The 9,145-nt window shown below is 47.1% G+C and overlaps 1 pseudogene; it reads right to left on the bottom strand.

The window, feature by feature from the left end:
* Positions 1-8,239: 8,239 nt before the first annotated feature.
* The window catches only part of LOC112412996 (40S ribosomal protein SA-like), a 62,813-nt pseudogene continuing 61,907 nt past the window's right edge, over positions 8,240-9,145 (bottom strand).

Raw genomic sequence — 9,145 nt, 5'->3', positions numbered from 1 at the left:
GCCCGCCGGCGTCTCCCCCCAACCCCCAGGCGCAACGCGCCCCGGACACACACGCACACACACTCAAACACACATACCGACTCACACACCCATTCAGGCACACTCGTACCCACACAGACCCTAGGGGCTGACCACACACACACACACACACACACACACACTCACACGTCACAAACACATGGTCAGGGATTAACCCCCCCAGCACCCCAACATACTTGCACGCTCAAACTTACACACTCATGCACACACAGACTCACAATCATGCACAAAATTCAAGGCTGTCTGCCCCCAATGGAGCCCCAAAACACATTTGCCCAGCAGCCCAGGGACTAACCCCCTACACACACACACACACACACACACACACACACACACACTCAAATACACATATTCCAAGAACCAGCCCACAAATGTCCATATATACCCATACCTCAACCCACATACACACTCACACTTAAACTCACATGCAGCTCAGGAAATGACCCCACATATAACCATGCACACCCAGACCCCCTATAGGCCCCCAAAGCCGACCCTACCCCTCCTCCTCCCTTTAACAGCGTGGTCACTGCCCCCCAACCCCAGTATCCTAGAAGCTACTGGAAGAGCACACCCCTGAAGGCAGGCAGCCCCAGGTTCCAATCCTGATTCAACCAGGTCTGCTTCTAAGTCTTTGTTTCCCCGTCTGAAAGGCAGAGAGGAAGATAAAGCCAGCCTTTGCAGGACAGCGGTAGGATTATGAAAAGTGGCTGGTGCCCAGTAGACACTGAACAGTTGCCAACTATTTATATGAATATTTACACTCTTCTTACTTAGTTGTCTTGTGTGGGTGAATAGGGTTAGGGATCCATGTGGAGAGTCTGGAGTCTGGCTGGGACCCAAAGCAGCTTACATGGCAGCGCTGCCCAGTAGAGGTGGCATATAATGAAGTAGTGTGGGCAGTGGGGTGGGGAAACATACCCATGCTGAACTAGCCTTAGTTATGGAACTTTAGCCCCCAAAGCCCTCACTCTTCCCTCACCACCTCTTCCCCATCCTCCCTAGTCCCCATTCTCTCTCCCATATATATTATTTCTTGAGGACATTATATGTTCAGTGTAGGTGATCTTCATGCAGCCCCATCTGGCCACCAGGCTTACTGCTCACTCTTGGCCGTGTAAGGCGTCTGACCCTCCCCCTCGCCAGCCTCATACCTGTCTCCTGAGGGCAGCCAGCTTCCTAAGGTTAAAGCCCATTGTCTGTCCACCTGAATCAGTGCTCAGGTGCAGAAATGTAGAGTTTTATAAAAACATGTCTCTTTCATCTTTAAAGTGTAGACCCTTCAAAGTTATAACAGGCCAGGGTTTTCCAATTGTAGTTATGATATTACTGAATAGCCCCCATGAGATCTACAGGTCCTCAATGGATTTTCATGAAAAGTGATTTTAGTACACTTTAGTGTATTATGTCTACCTTACCATGTGGTGCTTTTGTGGGAAAGAGAGGTAGTGCAAAATAAACCCTTTTTTAAGATAATAAATTCCATCTACTTTAAATGCCATCTACTGTTTGTTTTTATCCGACAATCTCAAGTATTTGAGTTTAAAAGATGAGTTGGAAAACTTCTCAGGACCTGGATGATGGTATAACCTGGCTCCCGTTACCTGTCACAAAGTGGGTCAGCCTTAACCTAGGGTTCGGTTAGCAGGCTTACCGAACTCTTGCCTAGACTCTGGCTTAACCTTAATCGGTAAAAAGGGTAATATTGGGGGCTCCATCTGCCACTCCTTGGTCTTATCATTTGTGCCAAAGTCAGTTGGGGAAAGGGGGGACTATGTACTGGGTGCTCTCAAGACAACAGCGTGACTGTAATTCCACAAATTCATGCATATATCTCTCTCCCTTCCTGCCCATTCTTGCAGATTTCCCAAAACCTGAAATGCTACCCACTAAAGTTCTTCCTGCTACCAAGGTCCAACACAAATGCTGTCTCTATAAAGCCTTCTCCAGTTCTCCCAACGAGAAAACATTCTCTTCTCCTTATTTGAATTCTCTGGATTTTTATGTTCACCTTCTACCGTGTATTGGTTATTTTGTCTCCTCAATAATGTGTAAATGCTAAATCTTTATCTCTTTTCTATCACAGGTCTTTCCACATAGTAGCCATTTTGAAAACTACTTAGCAAATGAATGAATGGCTATAAAATACCACTTGTCCTGGGAAATTAATAATCTAATCAGGAAATAATCTAATTGGAAAGTAATCTAATTGGCAAGTTATGACATGTGCACATAAAGATAGTTAACAACAAAAGAATATATAAAATGCTAAATGCACTATTAGCACACTTTTTACGAAGTCACTTATCCAGCCTCAAGAATTCTGAATACACCTGAAAAACAGGAGTTAAGTGAGAAAGGCCTCTGATCAACTGAATAGATTGCATAAATTTATGCTTTAAAACAGATAGACTTTGGGACTTCCCTGGTGGTGCAGTGGTTAAGAATCCACCTGCCAATGCAGGGCACAGGGGTTCGAACCTGGGAAGATCCCACATGCCACGGAGCAACTAAGCCCGTGTGCCACATCTACTGAGCCTTCGCTCTAGAGCCCGCGAATCACAACTACTGAGCCCATGTGCCATAGCTACTGAAGCCTGAGCGCCTAGTGCCCGTGCTCTGCAACAAGAGAAGCCACTGCAATGAGAAGCCCACGCACTGCAACGAAGAGTAGCCCCAGCTCGCTGCAACTAGAGAAAGCCTGCACGCAGCAATGAAGACCCAATGCAGCCAAAAATAAATAAATAAATAAAAATTAAAAAAACCCAAAACAAATAGACTTTATACATAGGAGAATCTCTCATGCCCTCACTTAAGACACTGTTTACATATAGTTTACAAATATTTCTATAAACTTTGTCGTCTGATTCCTAAGCCCACTGTAGGTTAGAAACACATTAAAAGAGAGCAGGAGGTGACCTCAGGAGATCCCAGGGACCACAAAGGGGGGTCATTGCAAAGACTGTTTAACTCCAAAACTCATGCCCTTTCCTTTTACCAGTTACTCCTCTTGGTACATTATCACATCACAGAATACTGATGACCCTGAGTTATAAAAGTTAGATGGATATTCTGTAGATAGTACCCTATTTAAGAAGACAGGGAAGATGTTGGAAAAAAATTAGATTTCCATCCAAAATGTTTGAAATGTTAACTACTGGTTCTTTAAAAGTCCATTTTCTGTAAAATCTACATATGTGTAATATCTGCTTATAGGTTAATAATGCCAGTGATGAGGTGCTAAAATATGGGTTATTAGTGCCCACAGGGAGAGTCACACGGGTCTGAATGGTCAAGGTCAACTTGTCCATGAGGACAAGAAAAGAAGGAAAAGAGGAAAGAAAGAAGTGGAACGAGCACAGGTGGAGGACAGTGGCTGGAACAGTTACTGGCTTATCTCAAGTACTTGCTTAATCAATATGAGTTGAATAAATGGGTAAATAGTATTTCTGTTTGGAGTCTGGGCAGGGGTGTGGAGAGAACAGCGTCTGAGATAGAGTCAAGGGCAGTGAGCAGAGTGGTTAAGCTCAAGAAAAGGGCTCATGCTGAGACATAGAGGATTCCAAGTTGAGTGGCTAGGATTAGAAGATGGAGAACTTGGAATCCAATATTAGTATTTGAACTTTTTAAAATGGGCTAGCAATGTGATAAAGTATTCATCCACCCAGCCATTCATTCAAAAACACATACTGAGTACCTACTAGAGGCAGGCAATGTATGAGCTACGGAGAAACAAAAGTAGATAATGTAATATTGATCCGTGATTTGACAAGTTAGTCAACAAATATTTATTGAGCACTTATTTTTTTTAATTAATTAATATTTGGCTGCATTGGTTCTTCGTTGCTGCATGTGGGCTTTTCTCTAGTTGCAGCAAGAGGGAGCTACTCTGTTTTGGTGCGTGGGCTTCTCATTGTGGTGGCTTCTCCTGTTGCGGAGCACGGGCTCTAGGTGCTCGGGCTTCAGTAGGTGTGGCACGTGGACTCAGTAGTTGTGGTGCATGGGCTTTGATGCTCCACGGCATGTGGGATCTTCCTGGACCAGGGATCGAACCCGTGTCTCCTCCATTGGCAGGCGGATTCTTAACCGCTGCACCACCAGGGAAATCCCTGTTGAGCACTTATTAGTTCCAGTCACTATTCTAGGCTCTGGGGATACATCAAAATAGACAAAAGCTTCTGCCCTCATGGAGTTTATATTCTAGTGAGGGGAGATGGGCAAATGAGCAGCATGTCAGATGGTTTAACAAGTGCTCAGGAGAGAACAAAGCGGGATGGGAGACAGGGGTGGGGGTGGGGTGTGCCCCTCGCTGTCCTGGAGGATGTCTTCAACATCCTCCTGGAGGATGTCTTCAACTGCAGCTTCAACAGAGCCTCACAGTGGAAGAGGAGAGAGAGCGCTGGGACCGGAACCAGAGCAGCACAGAGAAAGGGGCCAGCTTAGCCTGAGGAAGCAGCGTGGCTTCACCCGGCCATGACCCTGGAAGCAAAACTTGAAGGATGAGTATTTGACACAGGAAACAGGAGGAAGCATTCTGGGTACAGGCACAGAAACCTGGCAGAGTACGCCCAGGAAGCCATGTCAGACGGTGTGCCGCGCTGATGCGCTGGAGGAGAGTGGGGGCGGGGTGGCACAGGAGGCCGTGCAGAGCCGCAGGTCTGGAAGGATGAGGCACCGAAATGCCGCTGGTGTCCGGAAGGACAGGAAGGAAGCTCTGAAGCAGCACGGCTCCTCGGGGGCCTGCCAGCAGTTTGGCCTGGGGAGAGCATACGGGAGGAAGCAGGTCTGGGATGGGTGGGAGGGGGCAGCACGACCTGGAAAAAGTGGGTAGAGTCCGGAGCTCGCAGGGCTCTATGTGGTGAGCTTAAAAGTGTGGGATTTGGGCTTCCCTGGTGGTGCAGTGGTTGAGAGTCCGCCTGCCAATGCAGGGGACACGGGTTCGTGCCCCGGTCCGGGAAGATCCCACATGCCGCGGAGCGGAAGATCCCACATGCCGCGGAGCGGCTGGCTCCGTGAGCCACGGCCGCTGGGCCTGCGCATCCGGAGCCTGCGCATCCGGAGCCTGCGCATCCGGAGCCTGCGCATCCGGAGCCTGCGCTCCGCAACGGGAGAGGCCGCAACAGTGAGAGGCCCGCGTACGGGGGAAAAAAAAAAAAGAGTATGTGTTTTATCTGGTAGGCAATAGAGAGCCGTTTAAGTTTTTTACGGAGAGGAATAAGATGAGCTGACTTTGCGGTTTGGAGAGTGGCTTCTTGAGGAAAGAGTGAAGGCAGAGGGACCAAATAGGAGAGACATAGGGAGCCTGAAGTGATGAATGGGCCTGAGTCACTGCAGCCTTTGGAGGCAAGTATCAATCACAAACAGGGAACAGAGAGGAAGAAGAAGTTCAAGGAGAAAAGGTAAGTTCAGTTTTAGGTATGTTGAGTGTAAGTATCTTTGGGAGGTGCAGGTGCAAACAATAAGAGGTCACATTTATTGAGCATTTATTATATGCCAGCACTGTTCTGAGTATTTTATAGGTCTTACTCATCCTTCACAACAACCCATGTTTTAGGTATTATATCATCTATATCCATTTTACAGAGAAGGAAACTCAGGCATAGAAAGGTTAAATAAACGGCAGGAGATCATGCAGCCGCTGACAGGTGGCGCCAGGCTTTGACCCAAGTTTTGCTGACCACAGACTCCCCGCCTTTAATCCATCAGCTATATGGCTTCTTGGCAGTGTACATTTAGAGCTCAGGAGGAGACGGGCTACTGACAATGAATACAGTTTTCAGAGATTACATGTGGTTGACAATGAAGTAGAGAAAAGAGCAAGAGGTGGGTAGAAAACTGCAGAACGTGTGAGGCAGAGAGATATGACAGGGACAGGCAGAGGTGACAGGTGTCATAGTTGTTTTGTTTCGAAATAGGAAATCCTGAAGCCTGTTTATAGACCAGGGAGGAGAAATCTTAAATTTCAAAATTTAGGATGGGAGGGGTAACTTGGGGGATGGGTGGAAGGACTAGCCTTGTAAATGTACAGACAGAGGTGAGCCTAATGTGAGCGTGGAGAGTCAAGGGCGTCTCAGTATTCTCCATGAAGTAGGAAGCAGGAGGCTCTAACAGAGCCTGGGAGGCCAGGAGATGGAGTCCAGAGAGAGGAGGTATATCTGATGGCTTCTCAGGGGCCCTTTGAACATCTGATTGCCGCGGGGATGGATATCACAGAAAATGCACATTCCCCTTTATTTTTGCAAACTATTTGAATGGACTCACAGACTCAAGGCCTCTAAGGGACCCCAGACATTGTCCTTTCTACAGCCTCTTCCATGTCTAAGAATTGTTATCTTTAATGAGTTGAGTTTGAGGTGAGAGTGGGATGCCCAAATAGAAACATGAAAAAGCAGAGGAAATGATGAGACTTTCTGTATAACAGCTTTCTTGGGCTCGCGAGTGTAGTCTATGGACAAGAAAGCAAATGTGCTCTGTGTAAAGGGGGACCTAAACACGCAGCCATGACCCATGGACCAAGTGCACTAACGCCCCATTGGGGCCAGGCCCTGGCATCTGTGCTGGTCCACAGGCCTGGGTGGGCAGCTGACTCCCAGGCCCAGCGGCTCTCATTACCAGGGGAGCTGGGAGGCAGCGTGATGTCAGGTAGAGCTCAGATCTCAGAAGCAGGATGCTGCCAAGGCTTCAGTCAACCCTTCCTTTTCACTTGTTATCAGTGAAAAGGAGAGAGGCCGGGGCAGAGAACCTGATGGAGACACCAGTCAGAACACATGGCTCTGGGGCTTCTAAGTGTTCCCAAGGTGATTCCACTTGCCTGGGCTGTGCAAAGGATCACACTCCGGGCCAGTCATGGGCAGGGATGGACTGGCTAATAATACCTTCTGGGGACTGGAAGTTTCTTCTTTAATGTTGTTTTTAATCTGGGGAGTCATCATCAGTAATTCATTACCTATTTATAAGAAACACTTGAATAACACCCTGCATACTGCGTTAAGCTAATTACTTGGACTAACACCAGGTGGCATTATTTCCTAAGGGTGAACCAGCCTCTGGCACTCCTGGCCTGGGCTCAGACTCCGGGCTGTGGAGCAGACACAGGTGTGGAAGGAAGGCCTCGGCTTCTGGCCCACAGCCAGATCCACTCACCGCAAGTCACCAATAGTCTCCATGGTTGCTGCAGAAGGGGAAGGCCAAGTCTGGGCATAGATGGACAGCACCATTAATCCATCTTAGTGATCAGGGTTTGAGTTAATTATACCTTTTTATTTTCTGCATTTCTAATGCTTTGACATCTGGGGGCCTTGCTGCCCCAGGAGAGACTTCCCCCCTCAGGGCTAGCTAATTCCTAGACATAGTAAAGACTCACAAGCGATGCTCTTCATATGCAAACCAACCAATCCAGAACCCATACCCCATCCTTCTCCTCTATCCAACTCTCACACTCTGGACCACTATCCATCTGCCCTAATCACCCCAGGGTCAGGTATGGGACAAGTAGAGACAGGCCCTACACCCCAGAACCTGCTGAAATTATTTAAACCAGAAATGCTTAAGCTTGCTTACCCTGCCTTACTTGTTCCCTCTCACGGGAAAATAAAGGCTCTGGCCCATGTTTTCCTTCCACTCTCCCTTCCTCCTCACTGACCCTGGTGCTTCTCTGTGCGGCCCTGCCTGGTGTAGTGTACCCCCTCCTCTTGGAATTGTCCTCTCAAAGGCAATTGTCTCCTGATCTGTTGGCCTTATCATACCTGAATAATAATAAAACCTACATTTTAAAACAGGGTTTCTATTGAAGCTGCTCATTTGTGAACCATATAAATGATTAGGCAGAGAGAAGGAATTAATATTTATTCTGTTTTTTATTATGTGGCAGGCATTATAATAGTCATTTTTAATCTATTATTTAATAGTATTTTCCTGGTAACACTGTAGTGTAGATTTTTTTTTTTTTTATAAAAACTCAAATAGTTTAAGTGCCATTTCCAAGGTCACAGAAGCTAAACCCAGGCTTTCTGGTTTTCAGCCAGACTTTCCCATTGCACTGGCTGTAGATAATTAAGACAGATTTCTTCCTGCTGTTACTTTATTCCCTCTTCCCTTCTCTGTTTAATGATCACTGCTTACCCCATCCTCTACCACTTTTCTTTCCTTCTACTTTTCCATTTATTTATTTATTTATTTATTAGCAACTGTTTATTTTCCATCAACCTATTCCTTCAGACCACTCTGTGACCTCAGGTCGAGTAGCAGTGAACATGGGAGCTGGAGCAGTCCATTCACTCTGAAATCCCTTCTAGGTCACAGCCTTTTCAGCTGAGGCCTGCTCTTCCTTTTCAATCTCTTCAGGATCCCTGTAGAAGCAGAGATCAGGCATGATCTCTGATGGGTGTTCATGGGAGGTGGTGCCACGCATGTGCAGAACTTCCCAGGCCAGCACCCAGCACATCAGACCCACTGAGTGGGCTCTCTTATTGCTACACAGGATGGCAATGTCCACATAGCACAGAGGAGAGTCTATGTTACAGGGAGCAATGGTAGACAGGTTAACGTAAGACTCCTCTGTGAGAGGCTGGTGTCGGCCCTGGGATCAGTAACCACCGGAAGTCTTGGCTCCCCAAAGGCTGCCTGGATCTGGTTAGTGAAGGTTCCAGGAATGGAGCACCCACTATAGGAGTGGCTCCGATGGCAGCAGCAAGCTTCAGCACAACTCGCTGGCCAGACGATATGACACTGACATCAGCCAGGTTTTCAATGGCAACAATCGTGCAAGCTGCCAACAGAACCTTCTCCCAAGTTCTCTCCAGATTTATGATATAGATGCCACGTAGATTCCTTTTGTAGGTGTGCTGTTCCATTTGGAAGTCGAGGTTGGTGACACCTAGGTGGGTTCCTGCTGCAAGGAAGTTGAGGACATCCTCCTCCTTTATTTGCAGGACATCAAGGGCTTCAGATATTGTGAAAGTTTCCCTTTAAGTTGTTATGGGAACGCAGAACAGCACCATATGGACCCCTGTCTGGGTAGTTCAGAAAGGCCCTACCTTTCCCCTTAAACAAAAAAATTTCTTGGCAATGTTATGTGTGTGTGTGTTTCTTTTTTTTTTTTTTTTTT

This window comes from Neophocaena asiaeorientalis, unplaced genomic scaffold (genome assembly GCF_003031525.2).
Source record: "Neophocaena asiaeorientalis asiaeorientalis breed wild unplaced genomic scaffold, Neophocaena_asiaeorientalis_V1.1 scaffold62, whole genome shotgun sequence".
In the NCBI taxonomy this organism is placed as follows: Eukaryota; Metazoa; Chordata; class Mammalia; order Artiodactyla; family Phocoenidae; genus Neophocaena; species Neophocaena asiaeorientalis.
The sequence above is the reverse complement of the archived record's forward strand: the minus strand, read 5'-3'. Positions and strand labels throughout refer to the sequence as shown.